The 17,597-nt window shown below is 44.0% G+C and overlaps 1 long non-coding RNA gene across 1 annotated transcript; it reads left to right on the top strand.

Annotated features, from left to right (window-relative positions):
• Positions 1–590: 590 nt before the first annotated feature.
• Positions 591–16,117, top strand: LOC110218492 (uncharacterized). Its single transcript, XR_002327316.2, has 2 exons — positions 591–1,275; positions 15,601–16,117. It is a non-coding gene; the product is annotated as an uncharacterized LOC110218492 (long non-coding RNA).
• Positions 16,118–17,597: the final 1,480 nt, after the last annotated feature.

The raw sequence follows: 17,597 nt of genomic DNA, 5'->3' as shown, positions 1-17,597 counted from the left end.
TTAAAAAAAATGTTTAAAATTGTTTTTAACATGTAATTGAGAAAAAATATTATTAAAAAAAAAGAATAAGTCCCATTTCTGACACTTCGGACCAGATAGACCCTACTCACATCTCTTCACCTCCCTGGGCTTCCTCATCTCTAAAATGAAGGAATTGAAATAGATGATCTCTAAAGCCCCTTCTAGCTCTCAATGATTCTATGAGTCATTGAATGTGAAGAACTGTTTTGTTTATTATTTCATTCAATCCTTGTAACAGCCCTGGGAAGGAGGCACTGGGAACATTCTTCTCTCCTTTTGATGGAAACGGAGCTTTGGAAAACATAAGAACTTTGTCCAAGGTTACGCAGCAGAGCTCAGGGGTCCAAGAGACGCTTGAATCCAACGTTTCTGCCCCAGAGTGTTTGTACTGTGTCACATGGCTTCTCACTGCAACCTAAAGATTTCAAAGTTCTCCTTTTTCCTTTCAACAGAGCATTGGCTAGCAGATTTGTTGCTAGAAGGAACCTTAGAGGATAAGGAATGCAGCTGGAAAAATTCTAGATTTGGTGTCATAGGAGAGGGAGTGCATAAGGGAAGACAGGGAGCCAACAGACAGGGGAGAGGAGGGGAGGGGAGGGAAATGGACAGGCAGAAAAGGGAAGGAGAGCTAGCTAGGTAGAGGAAATCAACCCTCCCTGCTGCTTCTGAGAGTATGATTCATTGCTCAGCAGCAAGGCGAGGGCCATGGGGAATATAGTTATGGAGGCTGCTCTTCTTCAAATGCCCATTCACAATGTGGTTTAATGCATTGGTGTGGGAAGACTAGCACTGACCCTGGAAGGGTCCATTCCCTTTTCTCTCCTCCTCTCTCTCTTCCTCTCCCCCTTTCCTCTCTATCTCTGTCTTTCCTTTCACTGCTCTCTCCCTCCTCTCCTCTGTCTCTTTCTTCTTTCTCCTCTGCCCCTTTCTTCTCTCCTTTCCTTCCACTGCTGTCTCTCTCCCTTTGACTGCCTCTCCCTTCCTTTGTCTCTTCCCTCCCCTCTCCTCCCCTGCCTTCATCTTCTCTTCTCCTCTCCCTACTCTTCCCTCCTTTCGGCTCTTCCTGAGGGAGGAAGGATCTGGCAACCTGCGAGTGTAGTGGAGATCAACAATTAGCGCCAACAAAAATGGCTCCCCCACCCCCATCCCAGTTGCAGTCTCTGGAGAGCCTCCCTCCGGGTCTTGTTAAAAGAAACGGTAAGCGCAGTGGAAAAGACAATGGAAATGCTAAAGCCAGGGAAGACGTGGTTCCAGGTGAGAGACAAACTTTCATGGGAGCCCTGGGGCAGCCAGCCTTGAGCATCCTCTATCTACCCTCCCCTCCCCTCCCCCGACATCACCACCTCCTAGGGATCATCTTAGAAGAAATGATCCCAGCAGGAAAGAAGGAAACAGCACTAGCAGCTGAAACCTAGATCAACATTGGGATGAGATCACTTGCCTTTGTGGCTGCAAACTCTTGATGTTGTTACTATACCTGTAAAGTATGTGTGCTGCTGTCAAAACGGTAAGTTAGGCCTGGGGTGAAGACACCTCCTTGGGGTGAATGACTTGTCAACTTGTCAACAAAGGGAAATGAGTGGAGCTAGGGTAGGAGGGAAATTTTCTTGGGGCATCTTCCTTAGAATCATACACAAAGTTAGAAGGAAGGGATCATAGAATTATAGATTTATAATTAGAAGGGACCTTAGAGGTCATCTACTACAACCCCCTCCTTTTACAAAAAGGGAAACTGAGGCCTGACAGGGAAAATGATTTGCCCAATGTCACAAAGGATAGTGGGGATAGTAAGCAGAGTCAAACTTCAAACTCAGGACCTCTGAGCCCAAGTTCAGTACCCCCTCCACAATCTTTCCATTTTACCTCAAGAGCTAAGTGTGAAGTATCATTCTAGAAGCATGAAATTGGTAAGAGGCATGAGAAGCTTTGAAACTATTAAAAAAAACACCTTGGTCTCTAACGTCCAAGGGCCACTGACAAAGGATAGTTAAGAGTTGTCTCTGGGTTTAAAAATTAGAGTCATTGGGGCAGCTAGGTGGTGCACTGGATAGAGCACTGGCCCTGGATTCAGGAGGACCTGAGCTCAAATCTGACCTCAGACACATGACACTTACCAGCTGTGTGTCCCTGTGCAAGTCACTTAACCCCATTGCCTAGCCAAAAAAAAAAATCTATATCTATATCTATATCTATATCTATATCTATATCTATATCTATATCTATATCTATATCTATATCTATATCTATATCTATATCTATATCTATATCTATATCTATATCTATATCTATATCTATATCTATATCTATATCTATCTATCTAGATATAGATATATAGTCATTTATGATTACAGAGATAAAGCCCAAGTTGGACTGAGACTATAGTTAGAGGTCATAGCCTCCAGGATATTTTACCAGTTTCTTCAAGTGTTCTTCTATCAATCTGACTTACTCCATTCAATTCCTCCAATCTTGCTTCAGTCACACACCATAACTAGGGCAGGGCAGCCAGAGTTTTGCCCCAGGTGTTGAAATGAGGTGGGAAGGCCATGCTTATTGCAGGAAGTCACATGTTCCCTTCTGTGGTTCAGAGCCCAACATCTTCACACTTCATGGTCCTTCTTGAGCCTTCATCAACATCACAACTTAGTGTCCTATCCCCACGTCTCCCTGTCCTGCCTTCCCTTTCAATTTTCATTGAGTCACAGGATTTCAGGGGCATGGACTTTTCCCACTCCTGGAGCAACTGTGCCCACAGCTGGACAGTCTTCTGTTGTTCCAGGTAAAAGACTTCCTAGTTATGGCCCTACACATCTTAGACCTGGTCACTTCCTAGAATGACACCATATCCAAGATCTAGACTTGAAACTCCATCCTTTGATCACAAACTCCTAGCTATACATGACCCTCACACTAGTAGCCTACTTTTTGCCTTCATCATGACCTTGGGTCCTCTGAACCATCCTCTATTCTGTCTTTCTCCTTTACTCTGAGTTTACGTGTCTCCTTACCCAGATTGGACTCCTAGGTCTATCATTTTATACCACATTCACTACTGCCCCTAGAAACCTTGCTCCTTTGATCTTCTTCCATTCCCCAATTGCCAACCCTCATTCTTTGAGTAACCCTTCAAAATCCAGTTCTCCTGCTCTAGCAGCAAGCCTGCTGAGCGCTGCTGAAGGACATCATGATTTCGCCCACTACCAATTCATAGATTTAGAGCAGGAAGGGACTTCAAACATCATTGAGTCCAAGCCCTTTTATCTTTCAGATGAGTAAACTGAGTACCAGAGAAGTTATGTGACTGGCCCAGGGTTAGAGTCGGTAAATATCTACATTGGAATCTGAATTCAGTTCTTTCTGATTCCAAATCAAACATTCTTGCCATTATATTATGTTGCCTCACAATTCACGGTAGATAACCTCAACTGGATCTTTGCTATTGCTCACCATTGGCTCTTTCCCTTCAAAATGTTCAAGCCTCCACAACCCCCTCCCCCAAAAGCCTTTTCTTCGACCCTCGTACTCTATCCAACTATTGTCCTATCTTCTTCCTCTTATTTTGGCTGCTAACTTTCTGGAAAAGTTATTTATACCTAATGCCTCCACTTCCTCACCTCCTACTTTCTCCTTAACTCCAGCCCCCATCACTTATTTTAAACTACCCTCTCAGATGTCACCAATGACCTCCTAGTTCCAAAATCTACCGACCTTTTAAAACTCCTCCTCCTCCTTGGTATTTCAGCCACTCTTGACATTGTTCATCATTCTCTTCCTATTGGATTCTTTCTCCTCCTTTAGAAAGAGCATTGTTTTTCCTCCTCCCTAGCCATTTCTTCTGTCTTCTTCACTGGCTCCTCATCCTCCTATTCCTGACTCCCCAGAGGGAATCTTTCCTAAGGGTCTTTCCCTGGCCCTCTCCTCTCCTCTCTAGACATTCTCCACACCTGCTCTCTTGGCCATCTCTTTAAGCCTTGTGACTTCAACCACCACTTCTGCAAATCCATATTTCCAGCATTGGCTTCTCCTGAACTTCAGATCCATATGTCCAATTGTTCATAGAACATATGCAACCTCATTCCTCAGTGGCATCTCAAATATATGTATGTGTGTGTGTGTGTATAAATGGAGTTCATTACATTTCCTCCTAAGCCTGATCCTCCTCCTGACTTCAGCATTTCTGTCTATGGCATCACCATATTCCCTGGCTCCCTTATTTGTTACATTGGGGTTATCTTTGAATCTTCCTTTTCCAACATCTCTCATAGTCAGTTACCAAGCCCTGTCAATTCCACCCTTCTGGCATCTCTCCCCTCTGTTCCCTCCTCTGTCCTCACTGATACTCTTTTAGTATAAGCCTTTTTTACCACAATCTGGACTATTGTGATTGTCCTCCCTGCCTCCACTCCCTCCCATCTCTAACGTGTCCTTCATACCACTGCCAGAAAAATCTTTCTTATTTATAGATCTGGCCATCATTTCTTGGCTCATAACATCTTTAGTGGCTTCTTATCACTTACCAAGTAGACAGTCAGCTCTTCTTCCTGGCATTCTATGCTCTCCATGATTTGTTGTCTCCCTACCAACAGAACCCATCTCTTATTACTCCCTCCATGCACTCTATGCCAGCCAAACTGGACTACTCTCTTTACCAGACACACACTGCTCTTTCACAACGTGGTGCCTTTGCTCATACTCTCTTTGGCAGGAATGCCTTCATTTTCCCTCTTTCTCTGTAGGACTCCTACCTATCCTTCAAAGTTCAACCCAAATGCCACCTCCTCCTCAGCCTTCACCTCTACTCCTTATACACAGACACAGGCACACACACACACACACACACACACACACACACACACACACCCTTCCCCCTCAGAGCTCACATTGAATTTTGTTTTGTAATTCCCTAATGCAATTATTTATTATTGTATTATGACTATATATGTGTATGTGTGTATATGTGTATATACTATATATGTGTGTGTATATATATGTATATGTGTGTGTGAGTTTCTTACCCTCCTTTTGTTATTGTTATTCAATCGTTTCAGTCATATCTAACACTTTGTGACCCCATTTGGGGTTTTCTTGGCAAAGATACTAGAGTGGTTTGCCATTTCCTTTTCCAGCTCATTTTATAATTGAGGAAACTGAGGCAAACAGGCTTAAGTGACTTGCCCAGGGTCACACAGCTAGCAAATGTCTGAGACCAGATTTGAACTCATAAAGATGAGTTTCCTGACTCCAGGCTCAGCACTCTATCCACTGTGCCACCTAGTTGCCTCTTATCCTCCTTCTAGGCTGTAAACTCCATGATGGCAGGTAACTTGTCTTAGCTAGACTTGGTATTTCCCTCAGCCCCTAGAATAGTGCTCTGCATGGGAAAAGTTTGCTGTGTAGAGCTGGGTTTCCTCTAAGTGAAGGTGAATGAAGAACTCATTTTATCTTTGTCTAGAGGGTTATGCCAGGTAGCTGACCCAGACAGAGATGGATCAAGACAGAAAATATAACTCTGCTGACAGGGTCAGGCAGGGCTAACTGAAGATGAGAATGTCTTCATAATTGGACATTTCCAGGCCTCTGCACATTTTTTTAAAAATTTATTTCACTCTCCTCCTTAATAACCCTGTACAGTCACCTTATTTGTGAGAACAGTGTTAAAATAATTCTCAGCTATGTGGCTGTGAATCGCTGGGACACTACCTTCTGTAGAGAATCGACATTGCACAGAACTAGAAGGGCCACAGAAAGACACTTGATGGGCATAAGTAGGCTATAACGTGGTGCCAACCCTGACTTGCCAGCAAGAAGTGGCATAAAAACAATAGCAGCCAGGAAACGTATGATTGGAAGAAGAGGTGAGCTGGTCATGAGGCCAGAGAGAGGGATGGACGATGGTCTGAATGCTGCTGCACTGGACCCCATGAAATCCAGCATGGAAAGAAAATTTTTGAAGGTTTATTGGAGGTCAGCACATTTGTGTTGCTGCAATTTACACCATTGAGGCAACTGTACAAGGTGTCCCAAAAGCCTTCATGCTGTTTTATGCTTTTGTTATTGCTGTTAAGTCTTTTTGGTCATGTCCATGGGGTTTTCTTGGCAAAGATACTGGCAAAGATGCTATTTCCTTCTCCAGTAGCAAATAGAGAATAAATGACTTGCCCAAGGTCACATAGCTAGGAGGTTTCTGAGGCTGGATTTGAACTCAGGTTTTCCTGATTCCAAGCCCAGAACCCAGACCAGATAGTACATGTGAAAACCCTTCTTGGGGAGACTGTAAAGTGTTATAGTAAATGCAAAATGTTATTCTTTTTTTGGTTTTGTGGGCAAAGTAGGGAACTGGCCTTAATTAGGTTATTTAGAAGAGTGGTGTTTGTTTCCCAGTCACCCTACAGGGTGGCTATCTCTTTGGGACCTTTGAAATGTGTATAGATCAAATATACCCTAGTTCTGGAGCAAGGATGCCCTGGCCACATGGATTTTCTTGTGTCTCTTCCACGTGCATTTATCCCTGGCAGCTCTTTCAGACTCCTCATTGCTAGATTCAAACATTAAATTATGCTATACCCTACGGGTCACACAAGAGGCTTGTTTTGTGATTGGTAAGTGGGATTGTGGGTCCAGAAGAACAGGACCAAGAGCACCCCTGGTTTAAGATCCAGGTACAGTTGGAACAGGAGAGCTTCTCTGGAAAGACAGGGGCACTCATCTTGTTGGGGTTCTGTGGAACACATGTGCCTAGATAAAAATCTCCAGTCTTGGAGTCTTCAAGGAAAATTCATGTCCACAGGGCAGAACTGACTTGAAATTTGGTCTCCAAAGATGTCGGGATACATATATACGCAAATCCATTCACAACCCTGAGCCTCAGTTTTAATCATCTGTAAAATGGGAATAGTAATGGTACTCTCTGCTGAGTGGTGCAGTGGATAGAGAGCAGGGTCTGGAGTCAGGAAGACCTGAGTTCAAATCTGGTTTCAGGCAGTTACTAGCTATGTGGCCCTGGGCAAGTCACTTTACCCTGTTTGCTTCAGTTTCCTCATCTGTCAAAAGAGCTGGAGAAGGAAATGGCAAACCATTCCAGTATCTCTGCCAAAAACAAAAACAAACAAACAAAATAACAAAGGGGGTCATGAAGAGCTGGACATAACTGAAATGACCGAAATTTTCTTTCCAGGGTTGTTGTGAGGTTCAAACAGGAATACGAATATAAAGTGGAGAGAAGGAAGGTGAGAGAGAGTGACAGAGTCAAAGACAGAGGGATAGAGACCTCGAGAGAATGGAGAGCAGAGAACTGGCTTTGGAGTCAGGAAGACCTGAACTCAAGTCCTATCTCTGATACCTACTGGCTACATGACCCCTGAGTTACTCCAGCAACTCCCCACTATCTCTAGGATCAAATCTAAAATCTTCTGTTTGGTTTTTAAAGTCCTTGCTAATCTACACCATTTCTACCTTTCCAGTCTTATTATACCTCACTCCCCTCTTTGTCCTCTACAATATCGTGATACTAACCTTGCTGTTCTCCTCCCAAGGTATTCATCTTTCAGCTCTGTTCATTTTCTCTGAGTGTGCCTCTCTCTCCCTTCTCATCCCTGCTTCCTGGCATCTCTGGCTTTCTTTAAGCCTCAGCAAAATTCCCATCTTCTGCAAGAAGTCTTTTTGGTCCCCTTAAATTCTGGTGCCGTCCCTCTTAGATTATCTCCAATCTGTCTTGTATGTATCTTGTTTGTATGTAGTTGTTTGCCTGTTGTCTTCCACCATTAGACCGTAAGCCCCTAGAGAAAAGGGACTGAATTTTTTTACCTCTCTTTTTATCCCCCAAACTTCGAACAGTGCCTACAGTAGGCACTTTAAAATGTTTATTGACTGACTGACTGACTGACACTCTCTCACTGACTCTGTGTTTGCTTTGCTAATTGGCCAGGAGAGAATCACTTAAATCTCTGGGCTTCAGTTTCCCCAGCTGTAAAACGGGGATGTCTACTATTTAGGGTGAAAATAAGATCTTAGTTTGGGTAGGTCTTAGGTTATACCTGATCGAACACAGGTTTGAGAATGTCAAGAAAAGTCTCAAGCACTAAGTGCTGACGTCTCCACTCTGTAGCCCCTCCAAATTTCTTTACTGGCCAATTTGGGATGCTGTGCCCCAGGGAAAGGCAAAGACGCTCCTGCAGCCCTGCGTGCCCTAGGCAGGCAATGCAGCAGTTCGCAATCAGCTGCTGCAGGGGAAGCTTGTTCCTGCGTCTCCGTGTCTGTTCCTAACGTCTGCTGGTGTGCTCTCAGAGGAGCCATCGTTCCTCGGGAGGCGGCTGGTGGGGCTCTTCAGGGCGTGAGGTGGGGGAGGGGCCCAGGCACCTGCAGCTGCCCGACGAGGCCGGTTGCTGAGCATCTGCTTGGGGCTGGCCAAGGGTGTGGGGTGACTGAGCCTGGGAATCTGGGAAGAGAGGAGGCCCCTTGAAGCTGGGCAGCCTCATCTGAAGCCACCGCCTGCGGCGGCAGGGAGAGACAATAGAGGAGGTACCTGCAGATACGAAAAACTGTAAAAAGCCTGGATGTATAATCCCTCTTGCCTGACCAGTCTTCCGTCTCTGTGCAGCCAAAAGGCGGCTCATATTTCACAGCTGTCATGTGATTTTTCCAGGCTGTATTTTAAGCCTCTGTTTGACGTCACTTTCTCGCCTAGTCCCTGGGGTATTCTGCCTTGTACATTTCCAGGCTATTGAGGCCAAAGCCTGCCTGTCATCTGGGGTCCCTCCTGCTACCCCTGCAGCTTGCCTCTGGCGAGGAATGCTAGGGATTCGGGAATGGAGGAGGGGGCAAGGGTTGGGGAGACGGGGAGTGCATGGCTGAGCCTGGCCAGGATGAGCTTAGGTGAGCTTGACTCTATGTGATGGGAGTGTGTGTGTGTGTGTGTGTGACATCATTGGCAGGAAGCAGGAAAGGAAGGCTATGGTTTGGGTTGGGAAACATTTGTCTCCATCATGGCTATCCCAGAGGTGCTAGACACTTTCCTGAGCACTGCTGGGTGCTTTGTCAGGTGATCTGGGAAACTCGGGGAAACAAGAGAGAGGAATTAGTGGGGGGAAGGGGGAGATAAAAAGAAAGGAGGGGAAGAAGAGAAGGGAGAGAGGAGAAGTTAGGAGGGGAAGAGAAAGAAGAAGGAAAAGAAGAGAAAGGGGAGGGAAAGAAAGGGAAGAGAAGAGAAATGAAAGGAAAGGAAGAAAAGAGGACAAAAATAAGGGAAGAGAAGAGAAAGGAAAAGAAAGGGGAAAGGAAGAGAAGAGCATAGGATAAGGGAAGGGGAAGCAATTTAATTCAATAAATATTTATTAATCCATCTTGCAATTTAAATATTTATTAAAGCATTGAGACAATTCTCTGGTTCCTGAATATTTTCAGTGCTTCTGTGACCTTCCTGCCTTTTCACACACTTTTTCTGTGTCCACCTGTCCTCTATCCTCCATCTTCACCTGTTAAATTCCTATCCATCCTTTAAAGCCCAATTCAAATGCCATTTCCTCATGAAGTCTTTCCTGATCAGTACAGTGGGAAGAGGACTGGCTTTGGAACCAGACAACCTGGATTCAAATGCTGTTTCTGTCACTTACTAGCTATGTGACTTGGGAATTTACTTAACCTCTCTGGGGCTCAGTTCCTTTATTTGTAAAATAAAAGGGTTGGACCAATGGCCTCTGTGGTCCCTTCCATCTCTGAATCTGTGATTCTAGGGTCTTCTACTGTGATTTCTACCCCCCTCTTTCCAATGGTGTGCTGGTAAATGTTTAACAACCAGCTCTCATTCACGCATAGGAATATTTATCTATCTATATGCATGTATGTATATGCATATACACATACATACAGGACACACTTTTTAGTTTAATCTGCAATATTAACATTTTCTCCATCACTTTCTTGTGTCTAGACAACAAAACAATAAATCAATCACTGATTTGTAGCATTTGTCAGATTTCTGAAGTGTAAATGCTCACACTGAAAATTTAACAATCAGCTCTCAAGAGTCAGTAGGAGCTCTAGTGTACCTCCTTCCCTAAGTAGTGACCTCCCCATCTTGTACCTCAATACCACATTGTTTTGTTACTATCTAAGGCACTCAGCCTGTAAATTTGTGTACTACAACTGTGTTGATGTCTTACCCAACTACTAGGCTGTAGAATCCATGAGTGCAGAGAGCATGTCTTAACTAAGTTTTGAATCTTCCTCAGTGCGTATAAGAGCTCTCTGCACATGGTAGTGTAACAAATGTCTATGCCATCAACGAATGAACCCTGTGTGTGACAGTGTGGTGAGCCCAGGAAGACGAACCAAGTTTTGAAGACAGCACCAGTCTCTTCCGCTTTGGAGCTTACAGTCTAGCTAGAGAATAAGACAAAAATATAGGTAATTGTAGTGCATAATAGAAAATGCATTATAGAAATGAAAAAAATTAAATTGTATGTAAAGCCATGGGGGAAAGGCCATTACTGGTCAGGGAGTAGGGGATGGAGAAAGGCTTCTTGCAGCCAGTATTTGAGTGGGGATTTAAAGGATGGATAGGAATGCAAAAACAAAACAAAACAAAAAAAGAGGAAGGAAGAATTTTCTACTCACGGGGAGCAATTTGAGCAAAGGGGAAAATACAGGGCATATTTAGAAACAGAGTAGTTCATTTGACTAGAGTATGAGTGCATGACCAAAAAGTATCCCAGTTATGTTGAAGTGTGAAGTACTTGGTGGGGCAGCTAGGTGGTGCATTGGATAGAGTACCAGGCCTGGAGTCAGGAAGACTCATCTTCCTGAGTTCAAATCTGGCCTCAGACACTTACTAGCTATGTGACCCTGGGTAAGTCACTTAACCCTGTGTGCCTCAGTTTCTCATTTGTATAATGAGCTAGAGAAGGAAATGGCAAACCATTCTAGTTTATCTGCCAAGAAAGCCCCAAATAGGGTCATGACTGAAACAACTGAACAGCAACAAAAGTTCTTGGTGAGGTGTAGTATGAGATAAAGCTGCCAAACAACATTGGCTCAACGATGAGAAAACATGACCCAAAGGAAGAGGAGAAGAAGAATCCTAGGTAGCTGACCTGATCAGCATCTCAGGATGACAAGTTGAAAGGGGCCTCAGAGACCAGCTAGCCCAGCTTATGTCTCAACAGGAATTCTCAGTAACATCCTGATAGATGGCCATCTCTCCCTGCTTGAGGATATCTACTGCTATAGGTATTTTGAGATAACTGTAATTATTAGGAAGTTTTTGCTTACTTCAACCCTAAATCAGCTTCCCTCCAAATTTCTGGAGGGTCCTAGCTTTGCCCATTGAGGCTAAGCAAAGTAGGTCGATGGTAGTCAGAGATACCTCCGAGATTTAAGGGGGAAAGTTACACTAAATACCATAGACTCTTAAAACTGGAAGGGACCTTAAAAGTTATAGGGGTATATAGAGTATTATAGACTTAGAACTGAAAGGGACATTAGGTATCTAGTCTAAGCCTTTCTTTTTACTAAAGAGGAGATGCGGGCTGGAGTGCTGACATGACATCTTCAAGGTGACACAGGTAGTAAAGGGGCAGAGCCAGTATTCATTTGAACCTTGGCCCAGCACACTTTCCATAACACCATATTGACTCTACTTCCCAAGTAGTTAGTGGCAAAGCCAGCACTCTTATCAAGGTCTCTTCCACCCAGTTCAGTGTTTTTCCCATTAGCCATGTGCAGTCACAGAATAGGGTACGAGTATGCAAGTCTTATATTACATTTATTTCTGTTTCTGCAAATTTACACACATACATATGCAACTTTCCCCAGGTATAGGTCTTCTTTATTGTCCTGGACAATTCTAGAGGATAGAGGGTGGACCTACAATTTCAGTGATACAGAGAACTCCCAGATGAGAAATCTCCCTGTACTAATTCAGGCTGGTACCTCTCTCCAACTTCTAAAAAGCAGTTCAGAGTACTAAATGACTTGTGCAGGTTTACACAGCCTGTATATCTGAGAGGTGGGACTTGAACCCAAGTCTTGCTGGCTAAAGGCCAATTCTCTATCGGCTACCCCACCTCTTTGTAATTCCTATTTTTGTGAACTGCTGCCCAGACCCCCTGCTTCCCAAACAGCTGTTCTTAGCTCACTGGCAGCCAGGAAGAGGGTGATTAATCTCCCCCTCACCTTTAGCTGGCAGGTATGGAAGCTGTAACTCTCACTCTCTCTCCTGTTCCTGGTAAGGGTCATTGGAATCAGAGGATGTTAACACTAGCAAGATTTTTTGTTCCCACTGTTTAAATGAAATGACCTTTTTGGCATTTTCTTCTCCAAATCAACAAACATTTATTTTCTTTCTCTCCCACCTCTTCCCACATGATTGAACAAAAGAAAATCCTCATAATAAATATAACAGTCAGGCAAAACAAATCCCCACGCAATCCATGTCTAAAAACATATGTCTCATTCTGCATCTTGAGTCTATGCCTTCTCTGTCAGGAGCCAGGTAGCAAACGTCATAGGCAGTCCTCTAAAGTCAATGGTTAGTCATTGCTTTGCCAGAGTTTCTAAGTCTTTCAAAGTTATTTTTCTTTGCAATGTTATTGTGTAAGTTATTTTCTCCATTCTGGCAGGAGTCCTTAAAGGTCATCTAGCTTAACCTCCTCATATCTAAAAAAAATTTTTTTTTAGTTAACAAGTATTTATTTTCTTTCCACACTTCCTCCCTCCTCCCATCCACTCATTTTACAGAAGAGGAAACTGAGACCCAGAGAAAGAAAGGGGTCTGCTGGTTCATGGAAGAGCTGAAACAAGACACCAGATTTTCTCATTCCCAGTATGACACATTTCCCCCTGCCCCACATGTAACAAACACTTTTGGAGATGGCATCTTTGTGAGCAGGCAGGTGGGATGGGGACATAGGTCCTTTTGTTAGGGGCTGAGTGGAACATCATAAGCAGTCACAGGATAATATTTGGAAAGTGTCTGGCAGTGCCTGGCATATAATAGGAACTTAATAAATGCTTGTTTTCTTCCTTCCTTCCTCATTCGTTAATGCCTGAAGTAAGAATTTACAGTAGAACTGTGATCTCTGCTTACTTTGAGAATTTGGGGGGCCTCAGCCGGATCAGGAACCTCAGCTGAATCTGTGGCAAAACCCCCTGAGACAGGAAATGTCCTTTTTGTTTTGTCAATGCTCTGCATCCCACTTCAGGACAAAGACCTTTGATGGGGGATGGAGAGATAGAGTGGAAGAGAGTAGGAAGAAGAAATACACTTTCCACAACTTTAAGCTTACTCTGCTGGCACAGGAGAGCAGATCTCGGGGCCCATTTGAGCTGGGCAGACCTTGGACAAGACACTCTCTAAGGCCTGGCTTTCTTATCCATAAAGCAGAGAGAAAGAACCTGGTCTCACTGGCAGGAGAGGCAAAGTGATGGGCTATAAAAAGATGAGATGGATCTCCGCATGGAACCTGTGGAGATGGGTCTGGTTACTTTATAGTGGCCCAGTGTACGGACCCTGGAGCGTTAAAGCTTCCAAGTGGGGCCCAAGGGGAAGCCGGCTTGGTTTAAGGTACCTTGAGGGAACCATCATCTCCACTGGGTTTAGAATACAAAGGTCTCTCAGCCTCAGTAATTGACTTGTATGGCATCCAGTGCCTCCTGGCTTATAATTCACCCCCAGTGATGTATCATCTTTAACTGAAAAGATTCATCACAGAGGCAGAGGCAGCCGCGTGCTTGTCTGGAGGAGAAAATGGAATCTCCTGCCAGCAAGTTTGCCTCCCTTCCCTGGGCTCGGAAGCAAATTTCCTTGTGTTCTCAAGCTCCTTGGGCTCAGGCCTGGGCTTGCAGCCAACTTTTAGAGTCCTGGGAGTGTTGGTCTTTAGGAACCATCAAGGCACATGGGACCTGGGTTGTGGAGATGGCCTTGGACCGGGAATACAGAAACCATGGTGTCTAGTGCTTCCTCTGATCCCAAACAACTCAGCGACCTTGGGCATCCCCTCATGTCTCTGTTCTCCCCTTTGCAAGATGAGGACGATGATTGATTTACCCTATTGCCTCACAGGGATGTGGCAATAATCAGTGAATAAACCATCCAACATCATCCAACCTCAGGTAAAATATTTCATCGGGAGGGAAGTCATCACTTCCCAAGGCTGCCCATTCCACTTATGGGCAGTAAAAACAGGACATTTTTTTCTCACATCAAACGTAAATTTTCCTCTTTGCGACCTTCACCCTCCTGCCCCTGCTCTCCAGAGCCAAGTCTAACCCAGCTTCCTTGTCACAGCTCTCCAACTTGAAGACACTTATCTTGTTCCCACTTCCCTTCTCCTTCTCCAGGCTTCCTCTGCTTGTCTACTTCAGGCTAAACATTCCCAGGTCCCTTGTGCTCATCTATCAGGGTCTCCAAACCCTTCGCTATCTTGATTGCCATCTGTAAAATTAGGTATTTGGATTCTTTCCAGTTCCAGATCTGTGGTCCTGTGATCCTTCCTCTGGACACATTCTGTTTTATTATTATCAGAGCAGGAGCTGTTTTTTGTTTGCCTTTTTTTGTATCCCTGATCTTTAGCATAGGGCCTGCCATATAGTAGGTCCTTAATAAAGGCTTGTTGACTTATCAGTTGTTAATCTTTTTTTTTATAGACTAATTCTTAAAATATTAGAATACAATTATCATCTCCTACTCTTATCCCCTAGTTTTCTCACCTCTTGGCCAAATATTCCCAATTCCATTTTAAAAGATAAAAAATTTAGAGCTGCTAAGGTCATCTAGTACAATGCCCTAATTTTAGAGGTAAGAAAACTGAGGTTGAGAGAGAAGCAAAATGATCTATTCTGGGTCACATAAGGTAATAAGAGGCAAAGATGAGATTTAAACTCAGATCCCCCTGGCTTCCATAGCCACCATTTCTTTCCCCAAAGCCATGCTAATTACTAGCAGTGAGGTGGTTCTCCTCCCTCCCATTTCCTGTACTGGGGATACTGTTACAGAACACAGAGTTGTTCCCCTTCAGCCATCTTTGGTTAAAATCCCATAAGAAATCCAACCTAGGCTTGGTCTTCTGCCCACCTGGGCTCCCCATCCTCACCTCACCTGCTCAGAGGAAAGCACAAAGGATGAGGAGCACATCAGCCCAAGGTCAGAGAAAACATGGAATTCTGGAGGGGCCATCGGGTCCACAAGAGTTCCCAGCACCCTTGGATTATCAACATGGCGCAAGCACGGGCTGTAGGATAATGAAGAAAGAATCAAACCTCCTGGACTAGGAGTCAGGAAGCCTGGGTTCTGGTCCCAGGTCCTGACACTAACAAACTGGGTGACCTCAACTCAGTTTCCTCATCTGTAAAATAAGGGGTTTGACCAGCTGATCCCTGAGCCAGCCCTAACAGTCTGTGATTCAAAGGCACCCTCCCCTACTGCCTCTAGAATAAACATGTTTTTTCTTTAACAATCAGGGAAGATCGATAAGGCTGTCAGCATGTCTTTGCCATAAGCCCCAGCTTTGCAACGGATGGAAACTTTTAGCCTGATTATTTTTTAAAATAAATTCATTTCTTTTCTCTCTCTCCTTCCCCCACCAGCCCATCTCCTCCTTCCCCAGGACAGCTCACAGTCATCATGAATGAAGAGGGGATGATCACATGGCCTCATCACCATGACGACGGATCCCAGCAGAAGATGCAGGCATCAAAGTCACATGAGAGCCATGGAAAATTGGCTGAGTTATTTATAGAATGGTAGGCTGCTGGTGCCTTTATGGAAATGGGTCTATATTTGACTGTGGTACCAAAGCCTCCATGCTGTCTCTCTCCCTCAATCCCCAGGCACTGTCTAGTAGGGTGTGGCAAGGCACTCCATCTGAAATTGATCTCGCCCATGACTCCCCCGTTTCTAGGCAGAAAAACAAAACCTTTTTTATTCCCATAATCTCCCCCAGGGCACCCCAATGCACCCCCATTGCCACTGCTGCAGCTCTTTCGTAGATGGATACCCTTTCTGCCCTTGCAAACGGGGACCCAGCAAATGCCTCTGCGATAGTCAAGGGAATGGAGTGAGAGCAAGCCTTGTTTGTGACATGAAGATTCTGGCAGTTTGGGAGGGGTTTTCTTACATGTCTCTAATGAAAACAAGCAGTCTGGTTTGGCTTCCAAGGAACACCAGCCTGTTCAATTCAACAAACGGTTATTAAGTATTTTCTATAGAAAGCTGAGTAGTGGTCCAGGAGGAATTTGAGGAATCAAAGATGAAATTAGATGCAGGTTTTGCCTTCAAGGGGTTCATAATCAATCTCTTGCCAAATCTTTGAAGTCAAACATTCAAATACTGCTTCTGAAGCTTACTGACTGTGTGACATTGGGCAAGTCACTTAACTTGATCAGTGTCCCCATCTCTAGAATGAGGGGGTTGGACAAGATGAACTCTGACATCCCTTCCAGCCCTAGATCTGTGTGATTCTATGATTACTCCTTATAATACTGTAAATTTTGGGGGGCACTTAAAGTAACTAGTTGTTTTTTTTCAATCTTTGTATCCCTTTCTTTGCAGCACCTAACATAGTACCTCACTCAGAACAACAACAGCTAGCATTTATATACTGCTTTCATGTGTGTGGATTGCTTTAAAAATATTGCTTCACAACAATCCTAGGAGGTAGGTGCTAAATATTATCCCCAGTTTATAGATGAGAACACTGAGGCAGACATCAGTGAAGGGACTTGCCTGGCTCACACAGCTAATAAGTGTCTGAGATTGGATTTGAACTCAGGTCTTCTTGACTCCAGGTCTAGTGTTCTAGCCACTGAGCCACCTATGTGGCTCATATGTTTGTTGAGGTAGTTGGCATCTGAGTCAAACCTTAAACAAATTGGGGAGGTTCAAGCATGCTGACCTGCACATGGCATCTCAGACTTCTTTAGGCTATCTGGTTGTCCTGCCTCTCTCATAATACAATATAGTACGGAGACTAGTATGAAGACTCAGAGAATCTAGCTAGGTGGTGCATTGGATAGAACACTGTGCCTGGAGTCAGAAAGACTTGAGCTCAAATTCAGCCTCATACACTTACTAGCTATGTAAACCTGATGTGTCATTTCACCTCAGGTTGTCTCAGTTTTTTCATCTGTACAATGGGGATAATAATAGCACCTACCTCCCAGGGTTGCGAGGATCAAACGATTTAATGATTGTAAAGTGCTTAGCACAGTGCCTGGCACATAGTAAGTGATATATAGATGTTAGCTATTTATGATTATTTTAGCGATATTCTTATGGGTGGACCTCTGTTTACACAATAGACACGTTCCAGAAAAGTTGTTTGGGTGTGGAGTGTTTGTGAATAGAATCCTTAAGAGTTATAGCCGGAAGGGACTTCAGTAAGGATCACCTAGTCCAATCCTCTTGTTTTAAAGATGTAGAAACTGAGGTCCAGAGACTTACCAAAAGTCACAGAGATAGCTAGCAGCAAAACTAGGGTTTTATATGCATGATGAGAGCTGTCTAGTTAAAAGAAATATATACTGAATCCTTTTTTTGTAAAATGAAAAATCTTTTATCATAGTGTTGACTCACTATTTTATCT

Source organism: Phascolarctos cinereus, unplaced genomic scaffold (genome assembly GCF_003287225.1).
Source record: "Phascolarctos cinereus isolate Bilbo 61053 unplaced genomic scaffold, phaCin_HiC Scaffold_5;HRSCAF=322, whole genome shotgun sequence".
In the NCBI taxonomy this organism is placed as follows: domain Eukaryota; kingdom Metazoa; phylum Chordata; class Mammalia; order Diprotodontia; family Phascolarctidae; genus Phascolarctos; species Phascolarctos cinereus.
The sequence above is the reverse complement of the archived record's forward strand: the minus strand, read 5'-3'. Positions and strand labels throughout refer to the sequence as shown.